Raw genomic sequence first — 15914 nt, 5'->3', positions numbered from 1 at the left:
ATTATTTTTATTTAGTTAGTATCTGAAAACACCCATGAAAATGTGTATCAAAGAATTATCATGTGTATTATAGCAGAAAATATATTGAAAAACACTGCTGTAAACTAAAGCAGTGGTTTTCAAACTATTTTCCAGGGACTATGGGAGTCTTCCAGACTCTTTTTTTAAAAACTCTGAGAGTTGAAACTTAACTTTCATAATAACATTAAGAATCCAGTTGCTGTGTTCTCTCTGTAGTGTACATTGAAGCTCTCCAGAGAGTACATGATGGGTGATACAGAAACATGTTGAATGAGAAGTACTTATGAGGATCCAACTCTTATCTATTAAGCTAGGCAATTAAAGAGATTTGCAAAATGTAAAATAATGGTGCTCTTCTCATTTTTTTTGTTTTTGAAAATTTAATTTTCATAAAAATGTTATTTGTAATTGTGACAACACTGAGTTTATTATTTTAAAATGAATAAATATTTTAAGTGTTTCTCAGTTTTAGTTTCTAATTTAGTAAATATTGATAGGTTAACTCACATTTAAAAAAATTCTTTGTGGTCCTCTATAAATTTTAAGATTGTAAAGGGGTCCTGAGTCCAAAAATTTTGAGAATATTAGTCTAGAGCTATTTCATGAGCCAAACCTAAGCTAGAGTTCTTTCCACAAGCCAGCAATCATCTGATAACTATGGATATAAACATTATCTGGAAACAGAACAAACCAGGTTCAGGAATGCATCAGTCATTACAGATAGCAGATGGATAGACATGAAGCTAAATGTCAGTTTTGGAAACTAGCAAACTTTTCCACTTCAATTGAAGGTTGTCTTCCAAAAGCTGATATGTACCTTTATCTCTGTCCTACTATTTAATCTTGTTGTATGTCAAACTACATATACTTTTCTGATAGAATTCTTTTGTAAATAATAGTATACTAGCCAATTTTGCTTGTGTTTTTCTTTTATCTAGTGTGATAATCAATGTTCTCTCTATAACTAATTCTCAGTGTTCTACTCCAACCCCAGAAATGTACAGTTGGATTAAGTCAAATATATGCCTTGGAAATAGCCTGATGCAACATAGCCATTGAGTTAAATCTTAACACTTGACTATAAATATTGTATGCCTTTCCTAACCATGATTGTATGTATATATAATGTATAGATTGATGAAGTCTTATATTGAAAGAAGAGCTCTGGTGGTGCTGTGGTTAATGTATTTGGCTCCTAGGCAAAAGTCAGTGGTTTGAACCCACCAACGACTCTCCAGGAGAAAGATGAGGCAGTCCACTTCTGAAAAGATTTACAGCCTTGAAAACCCTATGAGGAACTTCTGTTCTGTCCTATGGAGTCTCTATGAGTCAGAATCAACTCAATGGCAGTGTTTTTTTTTCCCCCAATGGAAAATATTAGCCATTATTTTATCTCCAAAGTCCATGCTTGTTTTGTTCAGCAAAACTACCTCTCAATCATCTGTTTTTTTTTTGACAGGAATACTACAGACAATACCTCACAAATACAGATGCAAAAATCATCAAAAAAATTGTAACCAATAGATTCTGTTCTGTTTACCTGGTGCTGCTCTGACAGGAAATATACCACAAATGGAATGGCCTTAACAAATAGGAATTTATTCTCTTACAATTTGGAGGCTTTAAGTCCAAGTTCAAAGTGCCAGGCTCTAGGGACTGGGTGAAAGCCCCTCAACCTTAGGATTCAGCTCTGTCTCCTGCTCCCGGCCCACAGAAGCTAGAGGCTTTTCTTCACTCAGACAGCAGCTGGCTGCTGAGGTTGCCAAGCCCAAGGTTGACAAGTAAAAAGGCACAGTTCCAATATTACTAAATCACACAGCAGGCCATTAATTCAAGTCCATTGTAAGTCCCAAGGTTGGCAGAGCATAGGAAGCTGCTGAACAACAACCTGGCTACATGCAGGGTCCAAGCATGCCATATGCTAGAGACCATTCTCAAAGCTGCTCCTTAAATACAGGAAGCAGACCACATCCCAAAGGCGGCTACTCAGCTGCTTGTGGTAGATCCCACCATGGAGTTGATTGCCAGTCTCATCATGGGGAATAACTACCACCCGCTGCCCAGCCACTCAACCAGGCCCAGCCAAGTTGCCACACGAACATAACTACCACAGACCCTAACAATATATCAAGAAATAATACATCATGACCAAGTGGGATTGATTCCAGGTATGCAAGGATAGTTCAACATTGGAAAAACAATCAATGTAATCTATCTCATATGTAAAATAAAGGAAAAGAAACATAGGATCATATCAATCAATGCAGAAAAGGCACCTGATAATATCCAGCACCCATTTCTGATAAAAAAACTCTGAGAAAATTAGAAATAAAGGTAAATTCCTAAATGTAATAAAGGGCATATGTCCAAAACCAACAGCCAATATTACTCTCTACAGAGAGAGACTGAAAGCATTACCATTATAAACAGGAACCATACAAGGTTGCTTTCTATTACCACTGCTATTCAACATTGTATTAGAATTCCTAGCATGGCAATAGGGCAAGAAAGGGAAATCAAAGTCATCTAAATTGGTAAGGAAAAAGTAAAACTATATTTTTAGATGATATAACCCTATACGTAGAAAATCTCAGAGACACAGCAAGAAGACTGCTGGAACTAGTTGAAAAATTCAGCATAGTGGCAAGATAAAAGATCAGTATACAAAAATCAGTTGGATTCCTTCAAACCAAAAAAGACATCTCTGAAAAGGAAATAAGGAAATTAATACTATTTACAATAGCTACCAAAAGATAAAATACTTGGGAATAAACTTTACAAGGGACACAAAAGACCTGTACAAAAAAAGATATAATACACTATTAAAAAAAAACAAAACAAAACAAAAAAAAACTATGAAAGATCTACCTGAATGGAAGAACATACTTGTGGAACAGACCATCAACTGCTCATATGCAAGTTGAAGTTGAAGACAATTAAAACAAGTCCATGAGAGCCAAAATATGACCTTGATAATATTCCTCCTGATTTAGAGACCATTTAAAGAATAGATTTGATGCATTGAACACCAATGACCAAAAACCAGAGGAATTACGGAATGACATCAAGAACATCATCCATGAAGAAAGCAAAAGGTCATTCAAAAGACAGGAAAGGAAGAAAAGACCAAAATGGATGTCAAAAGAGACTCTGAAACTTGCCCTTTGTGTTAGACTGGGTTCTCTAGAGAAACAAAAACCAGTAAAGCTTATATATATATGTATATATATATAGAGAAATTTATCTTAGGAAAAATGGCTCACACACTTATAGCAGCTGGCAAGTCCAAAGTTCCTGGATCAACGTCAAGCTGGAGGCTTTTCCTGGCTCTTGAAACCACAGGGGCTGAGGAGCTTAAATCTGGCAGGCAGTACACCAGCTGTTGACTCCAACAAATGACAAATCCAAGATCTCCAGGCCGAATGGTGGACTTTTCACTTACGGACAGTTGTAGGCAGCACAACAGAATCCTGATCCACAGAAGAATGTTTTTTCTTCCTAGAATGTCCTTGGATATACTGGAAGCAGGCCACACCCCTAAGGAAACTCCCTTTCAACAGATTGGCCACTCAGAACGTAGTCATCTGATCTCATCATGGGAACAACCACACCACAACAGCTCAAACTACACAGAATTATGGTCCAGCCAAATTGACACACAGCTCCACCTACACACCCTTGAATGGAGAGCAGCTAAAGCAAATGGAAGAAATGACAAGATAAAAGAGCTGAACAGAAGATTTCAAAGAGCAGCTCAAGCAGACAAAGCCAATAATTAATAATGCAATGTGCAAATACATGGAGTTGGAAAGCCAGAAGGGAAGAACACACGTGGCATTTCTCAAGCTGAAAAAACTAAAGAAGAAATTTAAGCCTTGAGTTGCAATATTGAAAGATTCTATAGACAATATATCGAATGATGCAGGAAACATCAAAAGGAGATGGAAAGAATACACAGAGTCACTGTACCAAAAAGAATTGGTCAATGTTCATCCATTTCAGGAGGTGGCATATGATCAAGAACCAATGATATTGAATGAAGAAGTCAAAGCTGCACTGAAGGAAGTGGCAAAAAGCAAGGCTTCCAGAATTAATGGGATGCCCATTGAGGTGTTTCAACAAATGAATGCTTCACTGTAGGCACTCACTCAGTTATGCCAAGGGATCTGGAAAACAGCTACCTGGCCAACTGACTGTAAGGCATCCATATTTGTACCCATTCCAAAGAAAGTGATCCCACAGAATGTGGAAATTATCGAACAATACCATTAATATCGCATGCAAGTAAAATTTTACTGAAGATAATTAAAAAATGGTTTGCAGCAGTATATTGACAGGGAACTTCCAGAAATGCAAGCTGGATTCAGAAGAGGATGTGGAACAAGGGATATCATTGCTGATGTCAGATGGATCTTGGTTGAAAACAAAGAATACCAGAAAGATGTTTTCTTGTGTTTTATTGACTATGCAAAATCATTTGATTGTGTGGATCATAACAAATTATGCATAACATTGAGAAGAATGAGAATTCCGGAACACTTAATTGTTCTCATGAGGAACCTGTACATAGACCAAGAGGCTGTGGTTCGAACAGAACAAGGGGACACTACATGGTTTAAAATCAAAAAGGGAGTGTGTCAGGGTTGTATACTTTCATCATACCTATTCAATTTGTATGCTGAGCAAACAATCTGAGAAGCTGGACTATATGAAGAAGAACGTGGCATCAGGATTGGAGGAAGACTCATTAACAACCTGCATCATGCAGATGACACAACTTTGCAAATTGAAAGTGAGAATGACTTTAAACACTTACTGATGAAGATTAAAAACTACAGTCTGCAGTATGGACTTCACCTCAATATAAAGAAAACAAAAATCCTCACAATGGGACAAATAAGCAGCATCATGATACATGGAGAAAAGTTTGAAGTTGTCAAAGGCTTCTTATTACTTGGTTCTACAATCAACACAAATGGAAGGAGAAGTCAAGATATCAGATGTCATGTTGTGGTTGTTGTTGTGTGCTGTTGAGTCTGACCCGAGTCATAGTGACCCATCCTTGGGTTTCCAAGGCGGTATCACTACAGAAGTGATTGCCCAACCTTCCTTCTGAGAGGTCATATAGCATAGGGCAAATCTGCTGCAAAGGACCTCTTTCAAGTGCTGAAGAGCAAAGATGTTTCCTTAAACACTAACATGTGCTTGACACAAGCTATGGTATTTTCAATTGCCTCATATGCATGTGAGAGCTGGACAATGAAAAAGGAAGACCAAAGAAGAGTCGAGTGGTGGTGTTGGTGAAGAATGCTGAAAGTACCATGGACTGCTAAAAGAACTAACAAATCTGCCCTGGAAAAGGTACAGCCGGAATTCTTGGAAATGAGAATGGCCAGACTTCATCTCACCTACTTTGGTCATGTTGTAAGAAGGGATCATTCGCTGGAGAAGGATATCATGCTTGGTAAAGTGGAGCGACAATGAAAATAGGGAAGGCCATCGATGAGATGGATTGACACAGTAGCTGCAACGATGGGCTCAGGTATAGCAAAGATCTTGGGGCTGGCACAGGACTGGGCAGTGTTTTGTTCTGCTGTGCATGAGGTCACATGAGTCATAGATGATTCAATGGCACCTAACAACAACAACAACAACAACCATGTTCATGGATAAGAAGACTAAACATTGTGAAAATGTCAGTACTACCCAAAGCAATCTATACATTCAATGCAAACTCGATCTAGATTCCATCAACATTCTTTAAGGATATGGGAAAAAAAAAAAAAAAAAAAAACCACTGATTATGTATAGAAAGGTAAAAGATCTTGGATAAGCAAAAGACTACTGAAGAAGAAGAAAAAAATAGGAGGGGTCACACTCCCTGATCTCAAAACCTACTATACAGCCACAGTAGTCAAGATAGCCAGGTATTGGTACAGTGACAGACAAACAGACCAGTGGAACAGAATTCAGAACCTAGAAATAGAACCATGCACCTATGGACAGCTGATCTTTGACAAAGGGCCAAAATCCATTAAGTGGGGTAAGAGACAGTCTCTTTTAAGAATTGTGCTGGCAAAACTGGATATTCACTTGCAGGAAAATGAAATAACATTCATACCTCACAGTGTACATAAAAACTAACTCAGATGAATCAAAAGACTTAAATGTAAAACCTAAAAGTATAAAGTTCACCAATGAGAAAAATAGGGGCAAACTTAGGGGGCCTAATATATGGCATAAACAGACTATCAGATATAACTAAAAATTCACAAATAGCAGAAGAAACTAGATGACTGGAACTTTCTAAAAATTAAATTCTTAAGCACATCAAAAAAAAATTGCTCCAAAAGATTAGAAAGAGAATCTACAGATTAGGAAAAAATATTGGCAATGATTTAACTGACAAGGGACTTATCTCTAAAATTTATAGAAAACTCCAACCGTCAACATCAAAAAGACAAAGAATCCAATTTTAAAAAATGGACAGAAGACTTGAACAGACACTTTACCAAAGAAGCTATTTAGTTGGTGCCAAAGAGGCATGGAGACTGCAACTTCCGACCTCCTCTGACTGCACAGGAGAAAGACAGAATCACCATCAGTAGTAGTCCAAGGCCTATTCCTGCAAGGCCAGACATGCTGTCTCCCTCCAGCCCTTGCACGAACCGTTCCTTTCGCAATACCCACAACTTCTCTGTTAGGTTTGATAATTTGCTGCAGTGGCCACACAAAACTCACAGATTACAGGGTTTGTTATGGAAGCACCAGACTACAATTCAAGTTCAGGAAGTACGCTCAGTCTCTCTCAGCCCGCTGCCACTCAGCACAGTCTCTCTCAGTCTCTCTCCCAGCAGTGAGTGTCTCTTGGTGTCTCTTTCTCAAGCAGTGTGTGTCTCTCAGGAGCATGTTTCTATCAGCAACATATCTTTCTCAGCTAGCAGCCAGAGAGACTTCTTCTGCCTCTAGAAGGGCTCCTTTTGAGCCTGGCAGAGTGGCCAAACTAACCAATCATAACATCAGAATTCTAAGCACCTGAGAGAGAGCAAAATTCCCAGAACATTGCTTTGTGCCACTCTCAACAGATATACCCCAGGTGGGTAACTTTAATAATCAGGAGCTCCTGAGTTACTCATGGCAGTTCCACCATGGAGTTTACAAAGACTTATGGCTAGAAAAGCCATACTAGGTAATTTATTATACTGCAGTTGGCCAACAAACACATGAAGAAATGCTCACAATCATTAGTCATTAGAGATGCAAATCAAAAGAACAATGAGATATCATCTCATGTGAGCAATAATAGCAAAGGTCAACAGGACAGAAAATAAATGATAGCAAGAATGTGGAAACATTGGGGCTCTCATACACTTCTGGTGGAACTGCAAAATGGTAAAACTAATGTGGAAAATGATATGACAATTCTTTAAAAAGTTAGAAATGGAAATACCATTTGTTCCAGCAATCCCAGATAAATGAGAACCACTATATGAATAGATATATGCACACCCATGCTCATCAGAGAATTATTCACAATACCAAAGAGATGTAAACAACATTAGTGCCCATGAGTGAATGAATGGGTAACAATCCATGCTGTGTACACACAATGGAATACTATCAACAGTAAAGAATAATGAAAAATTGACAAGACAACTCATAATGTGAATAAACTTGGAGGACATTAAACCTCATTGCCATGGAGTCAGATCTGACTCATAGTGACCCCTCCTTGGGTTTCTGAGGCAGTCAATGCCTAAGGCTAACCAGAAAGCTGGTAGTTCAAACCCATCAGCCAGTCCTTGGAAGGAAGGTTGGGCAATTTACTTCTGTAGTGATACTGTCTTGCAAACCCAAGGAGGGGTCACCATGAGTCGTATCTGACTTGATGATAGTGGGTTTCGTTTGTTTTTTTGGTTATCCCTACAGAAGTAGATTGCCCAGTCTTCCTTCTGAGGAGTGGCTAGTGGGTTTGAACCGCCAGCCTTCTGGTTAGCAGTCAAATGCCTTAGACACTTCACAGAAAGACAAATACTGTGTGAGTCCACTATTGTCAAAAGTCAAGGAAAGGTTTACACATGGGAAGAAACTTTCTTTATTTGTTACCAGGGATGGGAGGAGAGAAGAAGGAAAATTACCAGATAGGCAAGAAACAAGAATTGGTTTAGGTGAAGGGAAAGGCAATATACTTTGGCAAATGACCGGCACAATAACACTAAGGAAAAGGAGCACAGAGAAGTGCATAAGAGGTACAGACAACAAAGGTAAACCCTTTTACAGGCACAATATTGCATTATCAGCAATAGCAAATGTTAATCTGTAGGTGGATACATAGGTAAACAAGCAAAATGATCAGGAATAGGTAGGCAAAAGGGAGTATACCCATGGCCATGAATAAGTTTGGCAGACGATACTTCTACATAGGTATTTGTATGTACTATAAGAATATTGAAGACTAAGGTGCACCTAACCCAAGCCATGGTATTTTCAATAGCCTCATATGCGTGTGAAAGCTGGAAAATGAATAAAGAAAACTGAAGAAAAGTTGATGCTTTTCAATTGTGGTGTTTGTGAAGAATACTGAAAGTACCATGAACTGCCAGGAGAGCTAACAAGTCTGTTCTAGAGGAATTGCAGCCAAAATGCTCCTTGGAAGCAAGAATTGTCAGACTTCATCTCACCTATTATAGTCATGTTGTCAGAAGGGACCATTCCCTGGAAAAGGATATCATGCTTGGTAAAGTAGAGGGTCAGTGAAAAAGGAGAACACCCTCAATGAGGTGAATTGGCACAGTGGTTGTAACGATGGGCTCATGTATAGCAAGGATTGTGAGGTTGGCCTAGGACCAGTCTGTGTTTCCTTCTGTTGTAGGGTCTCTGTGAGTCAGAGCAGACTCAATGGCACCTAACAACAGCAACATGTATATCCATATATATAATAGAGCTGGTGGTGGTTTGGAACAGCTAAGGGAGACAAACTTGTCAGTCAGTTTGTTGTACTGTGGTGGCTTCTGTGTTGCTGTGAGGCTGAAGGCTATGCCACTGGTATTTCTGCCAATGGGGTTACCCATGGTGGACAGGTTTCTTTGGAGCTTTCAGACTAACACAGACTCAGAAGAAGGAAGAGGCCATCCACTTCTCAAAGAATTGGCCAGTGAATAGCAGTGAAATACTGTCTGATATATTACTGGAAAACTTTGAGAATAATCTTGAAACACTGTCTGATATAGTGCTGGAACATGAGCCCCAGGTCGGAGGGTACTCAAGGTACAACTGGAGAAGAGCTGCCTCCTCAGAGTAGAGCCAACCTTAATGATGTGGATAGAGTAAAGCTTTCAGGACCTCCATTTGCTGACGTGGCATGACTCAAAATGAGAAAAAAACAGCTGCAAGCATCCATTAATAGGGGGAATGTGGAATGAATGAAGTATGAATCTAGGAAAATTGGAAGTTGTCAAAAATGAAATGAAACACATAAAGATTGATATCCTAGGCATTAATGAAGTGAAATGGACTGATTTTAGCCATTTTGAATAAGACAACCATATTATCTACTCTGCTGAGAATGACTAATTGAAGAGGAATGGCATGGTATTCGTCATTACAAAGAATGTTTCAAGATTATCCTGAAGTACAGTACTGTCAGTGATAGGATAATAACCATACGCCTACAATGAAGACCAGTTAATACTGCTATTATTCCAATTTATGCACCAACCGCTAAAGCCAAAGTTGAGGAAATTGAAGATTTTCCCCAACTTCTGTGGTCTGAAGTTGAACGAACATGCAATCAAGATGTGTTGATTATCACTGGTGATTGCAATGCAAAAGTTGGAAACAAAGAATCTCCAGTAGTTGGAAAATATGGCCTTGGTGATAGAAATGACACTCGAGATCTCATGATAGAATTTTTCAAGACCAACGACTTATTCGTTGCAAATACCTATTTTCAACAACACAAATAGCAGTTATACACGTGGACTTCACCAGACAGAGTACACAAGAATCAGATTGACTGAATTTGTGGCAAGAGGCAATGGAGAAGCTCAATATCTTCAGCCAAAACAAGGCCAGGAGCTGATTGTGGAACAGAGCATCAACTGCTCATTTGCAAGTTGAAGTTGAAGTTGAAGGCAGTTAAAATAAGTCCATGAGAGCTAAAATATGACCTTGAATATATCCCTCCTGAATTTAGAGACTGTCTAAAGAATAGATTTGAAGCATTGAACACCAATGACTGATAGCCAAAGGAATTGTGGGGTGACATCAAAAACATCATCCATGAAGAAAGCAAAAATTCATTAAAAAGACAGGAGAGGAAGAAAAGATCAAAATGGATGTCAGAAAAGACTCTGAAACTTGCCTTTAAATGAAGAGTGGCTAAAGCAAATGGAAGAAATGACAAAATAGCTGAATAGAAGAATTTCAAGGAGCAGCTTGAGAGGACAAGGTCAGTTACTATAATGAAGTGTGCAAAGAGCTGGTGTTAGAAAACCAAAGGCAAGAACATACTCGGCATTTCTCAAGCTGAAAGAACTGAAGAAAAAAACTTAAGCCTCAAGTTGCAGTATTGGAAGATTCTATGGGCAATATATTGAATGATGCAGGAAATATCAAAAGGAGATGGAAGGAATACATAGAGTCACTGTACCAAAAATTATTGGTTTATGTTTGTCCATTTCAGGAGATGGCATATGATCAAGAATCAAAGGTATTAAAGGAAAGAGTTGAAACAGCACTGAAGGAATTGGCAAAAAACAAGGCTCCAGGAACTGATGGAATACCCATTGAGATGTTTTAACAGATGCCGTGCTGGAGGCACTCACTTGGCTATGCCAAGAGATTTGGAAGACAACTAACTACCTGGCCAACTGACTGGAAGAGATTTGTATTTGTACCCAATGCAAAGAAAGGTGATCCCACAGAATGTGGAAATTATCTAACAATATCATTAATATCACATGCAAGTAAAATCATACTGAATATAATTAAAAAAATGATTACAGCAGTATATGAACAGAAAACTTCCAGAGGTGCAGACTGGATTCAGAAGAGAATGTGGAATGAGGGATATCATTGCTGGTGTCAGATGGATCTTGGCTGGAAGCAAAGAAAATTTACTTGTATTTTATTGACTATGCAAAAGCATTCAATTGTGTGGACCATAACAAATTATGCATAACACTGAGAAGAATGAGAATTCCAGAACACTTAATTGTCCTCATGAGGAACCTGTACATAGACCATGAGGCTGTTGTTTGAACAGAACAAGGGGATACTGCATGGTTTAAAATCAGGAAGGGAGTGCATCAGAGATGTATCCTTTCACCATATTTATTCAATCTATATGCTGAGCAAATAATCTGAGAAGCTTGACTATATGAAGAAGAACATGGCATCAGGGTTGGAGGAAGACTCATTAACAACCTGCGATATGCAGATGACACAACTTTGCTTGCTGAAAGTGACGATGATTTGTGAAGATTGAAGACTGCAGTCTTCAGTATGGATTACAACTCAACTTAAAGAAAACAAAAATCCTCACAACTGGACCAATAAGCAGCATCATGATAAATGGAGAAAAGATTAAAATTGTGAAAGACTTCATATTACTTGGGTCTACAATCAATACCAAGCAGCAATCAAGACATCACATGACATAGTGCATTGGGCAAATCTGCTACAAGAGACCTCTTTCAAGTGCTGAAGGGTAAAGACGTCTCCTTGAAGACTAAGGTGCACATAACCCAAGCCATGGTATTTTCAGTTGCTTCATATGCATATGAAAGCTGGACAATGAATAAGAAAGACTGAAGAAGAGTTGATGCTTTTAAGTTTTGTTTGCAAAGAATACTGAAAGTTCCATGGACTGCTAGAAGAACTAACAGGTCTCTCCTGGAATAAGTGCAGCCAGAATGCTCCTTGGAAGCAAGAATGGCCAGACTTCATCTCACCTACTTTGGTCATGTTATCAGAGGGGACCATTCCCTAGAGAAGGATATGATGCTTGGTAAAGTGGAGGGTCAACGAAAATGGGGAAGGCCCTCCACAGGGTGGACTGACACGGTGCCTACAACAATGGGCTCAGGTATAGCAAGGATCATGAGGCTGGCACAGGACCGGGCAATATTTTGTTCTGTTGCACACAGGGTTGCTATGAGTTGGAGACGACTTGATGGCACTTAACAACAACACCATAGTAGAGCTTATGGGAGGCAAAGTTAGGATAACTTCTTAGACACAAACACCTTGAGAGAGCGAATCACTGGGCCTGTGGGCTCAGGACCATGGGTCACAAAGGACATCAAGCTCAGTTGGCATAACATACTATAGAAAAACATTGTTCTACATCCAACTTTGGTAAGTTGTGACTGGGGTCTTAATAGCTTGCAAGTGGCCATCTAAGACGCAAAATTGAGCTCTTCTCATCTGGAGCAATGAAGAAAATCAAAGACACATGGAAATGATTAGTCTGATGGACTAGTGGACCATGTGAACCTCAGCATATATGACCCTGAGACCAGAAGAACTGGTTCTGGGCTACCACTGCCATCTACTTGGAAAAGGATCAAAAAAGGAGATCCTGGACAGAGTGGGAGAAAAATATGGAACAAAACTCAAAATCATAAAGACCAGGCTTACTGGTTTGAGAGAGACTGGTGAAACCCCGAGACTATGGTCCCTCCTCACCCTTTGTGCCTGGAATTGAACTTACTCCTGTGACTTCCAGCGAAACAATAGACAGGCCTACAAGGTGAATAATTACACCAGGTAGGTACATTCCTTAGAACAATCAACTGTGGAAGATCAGAAGGGCAGATAGCTCAGAGAGCAGGAATGAACAGGAAAGGACACAGGGAAAAGGTAATAGTGGGAAGAGAGATGTTACATTGTGGGGATTGCAATCAGTATCATGAAACAAAATATGTTTGAACTGTTGAATGGAAAATGTATTTGCTCTATAAACTTTCATCCAAATCACAAAATTAAAAAAAAAAATCAAACTCACTGCTGTTGAGGCGGTTCTGACTCATAGCAACCCCTCCTTGGGTTTCTGAGGCTGTATCTGTACAGAAGTGGGTTGCCCAGTCTTTCTTCCGAGGAGTGGCTGGTGGGTTTGAACCTCCAGCCTCTGGTTAACAGTCAAATGCCTTAGGTACTATGCCACCAGATTTCCTCAACATGAAAAAAAGAATATCCTAAAAAACATTAAAAATAATAGATTTGACGTATTGAATACATATATTCAATATTCATGGAATTTCCTCAAATACATCTTCAAGGCAAGAGAGTTTTGCTGGTGGATGCTTTCAAACATTAAGAAATAAAAACCTTCCAAGTTATGTAAAGTATTTGATGGCTCAGAAAATGATGGCTAGTTATTCAATGATATACTTAGAAATCCTCCTCCTATTTTTTTAATTCTTAGAACCAAAAGAAACTTAAGTGTATATTGTATTTGATAAAGGAAAGATAAGATCTTTACAAGGAAGGCTACATTTTTTAAGAAAGGCTTTTAGGAAAAGATTCTATAAGAAAACTATTAGATCCACATTAAAAAACCAGACCAATCACACTGCTGGGAGTTGAATCTGACTCACAGCGACCCCTCCTTGGGTTTCTGAGGCAGTATCACTACGGAAGTAGATTGCTCAATTTTCCTTCTGAGAAGTGGCTGGTGGGTTTGAACCACTAGCCTTCTGGTTAGCAGTTAAATGCCTTTGGCATTATGCCACCAGTTGGAAGAATAAAAGTGTTAGATCCCCCCTCTTACACCTTAAACCAAAGTATGCAAACTGGCCAACTTTGTGCCATGTCTGGACCACAAATTGGTTGCATTTTATTTTAAAATTCAGAAAATTTACATCAAAATTCTAATGTGAAAAAGTAAATCATAGCAAGAAAGAGTGAATCGGAAGATACAGCAAAACTGGACCCACATTCCCAGATGGCAGCAATTGGCAAGAGGAGAGGAGGGGCGGCCCCTCAATGCTCTGTGCTTTGGCACAGTTCTTCCCATCTCCTATTGTTTTACCACAGTTTGCCTCATGTATTTATATGCATGGTTGAGTTCCTGTAGCCAATTGAGATTAAAAACTCCAGGTAGATCAAGAGTTAGATACAAAAGATAAAACTGAAACAAATTGGAAGAAAACACAGGTAGGTATTTAATTGATTTTTGTGAACTTGCCTAAACCAACTTAACCTTGTACAATGCTTTTAGTATTTTTGTTAAATAAGAGTTAAATAAGAGTTATAGACCGTAGAGGATTAACAGCTGCCCCAATTTCTCTACCATGTTTTTCTCAGTTATCTAGTGCTGCTATAACAGAAATAACCCCAAGTGGATGGCTTAAACAAACAAATTTATTTTCTCACAGAATGTTGTTGTTGTTGTTATGTGCCATCGAGTTGGCCTCGACTCATAGTGACCCCTCCTTGGGTTTCTGAGGCAGTATCACTATGGAAGTATATTGCCCCATCTTCCTTCTGAGGAGTGGCTGGTGGGCTTGCCCCGCCAGCCTTCTGGTTAGCAGTCAAGTGCCTTAGGCACTATGCTGACTTCAAGGTTCTAGCTCCACCAGAAGGCTTTCTCTCTTTTGGCTCTAAAGGAAGGTCCTTGTCTCCTTTCAAAATTTGTCAGCTCAGTTTTCTTTGGAGATCTCGATGTGTCTGATATCAGTCTTCCCCTGGGTCTGGGAGGTTCTCCATGCAGGAATCCTGGGTCCAAAGGACACATTCTACTGCTGGCTCTTCTTTGTTCTGAGGTCTGTCTCTCTGCTTGCTTGTCTTTCCTTTTATTTCTTATAAGGTACCATACCCCAGGGAAACTCTCCTCACATTGGATCAGGGCTGTGACCTTAGTAAGAATGTTGCATTCCACAGTAAGCCCCTTACAACTGATTGGCTAATCACAACAGATCATATCATGGGGGCTGATTACATTATTACATAACTGCCAAATTACATCAGTACACAGTTGCCAAACTATTGAAAATCATAACCTAGCAAAGTTGACATATATTTTGGGGGACACAATTCAATCCATGACAAGGTTATAAGAAAAAGAATTCTCGGACCAAATTTTGCCACATATGCAGACATTTATTAAATAAGACTTTATTAGAGAAGATGGCGGAATATGCAGAAAGCACAAACCATCTTCAATAAAGAAAAGGGGAGCCAATTAACATAGACACAGAAGATAATCCTGGACCCCTGAGCCTTGAAAGAAAGGATATAGAAGTGGACTAAACCCCAACTAGCAGAAGAATTTGCATGGAAATACCAGAAAAGGAGACATATGGAGCTGTGGTCTGGCAGCAATCCTGGGCGATCCTGATGGCACAGACAGCTTGGAGATTCCCGAGTGGTCATAGGACCCAAGAACATAAAAATCAGCCCTGCTAGCCAGAAACTGCATGGAGGACTGCTCTGGTGGCTGTGGAATAAAAGGGAAAGCAGCGGTGAAGAGGAAGACAGGCTGAGCTGTGGACTTTTACTGGTCCGGAGGGTGCTGCCATTTTGAATGTTTACAAGTGGCTTGGCCATTTTGAATATTTAAAGAGACAGCGCTCTACCAGATTCCAGGGGCTTAAGAACAGGTTCTGCTTGCCAGTAACCCCAAGGACATTCCGGACCTGTACAACTGAAAAGGTACGATATTCCTCTTGTACTCTTATACCCCACACCTGCTTGGTGAATGGAGGTGGGGCCATCCCCCACTCTCACCCACCTTCTGGGCCCGCAGGAACTCCATCCTGGTCTGTGTGCTCGGATGGAGCCTGGGTGCCCTGCCCTGTCTGTCCCCTACCGATTTTTCTCTTTTTCATTTTTTTCTTTTAATCTTTCTTTGCTCTGGTGTATAGTTTTGTATTTGTCTGTTTTAAAAC

The sequence above is a fragment of the Orycteropus afer genome, unplaced genomic scaffold (assembly GCF_000298275.1).
Source record: "Orycteropus afer afer isolate SDZICR_OR568_19922 unplaced genomic scaffold, OryAfe1.0 scaffold00167, whole genome shotgun sequence".
Taxonomy (NCBI): domain Eukaryota; kingdom Metazoa; phylum Chordata; class Mammalia; order Tubulidentata; family Orycteropodidae; genus Orycteropus; species Orycteropus afer.
Note: the sequence above shows the minus strand (reverse complement) of the source record.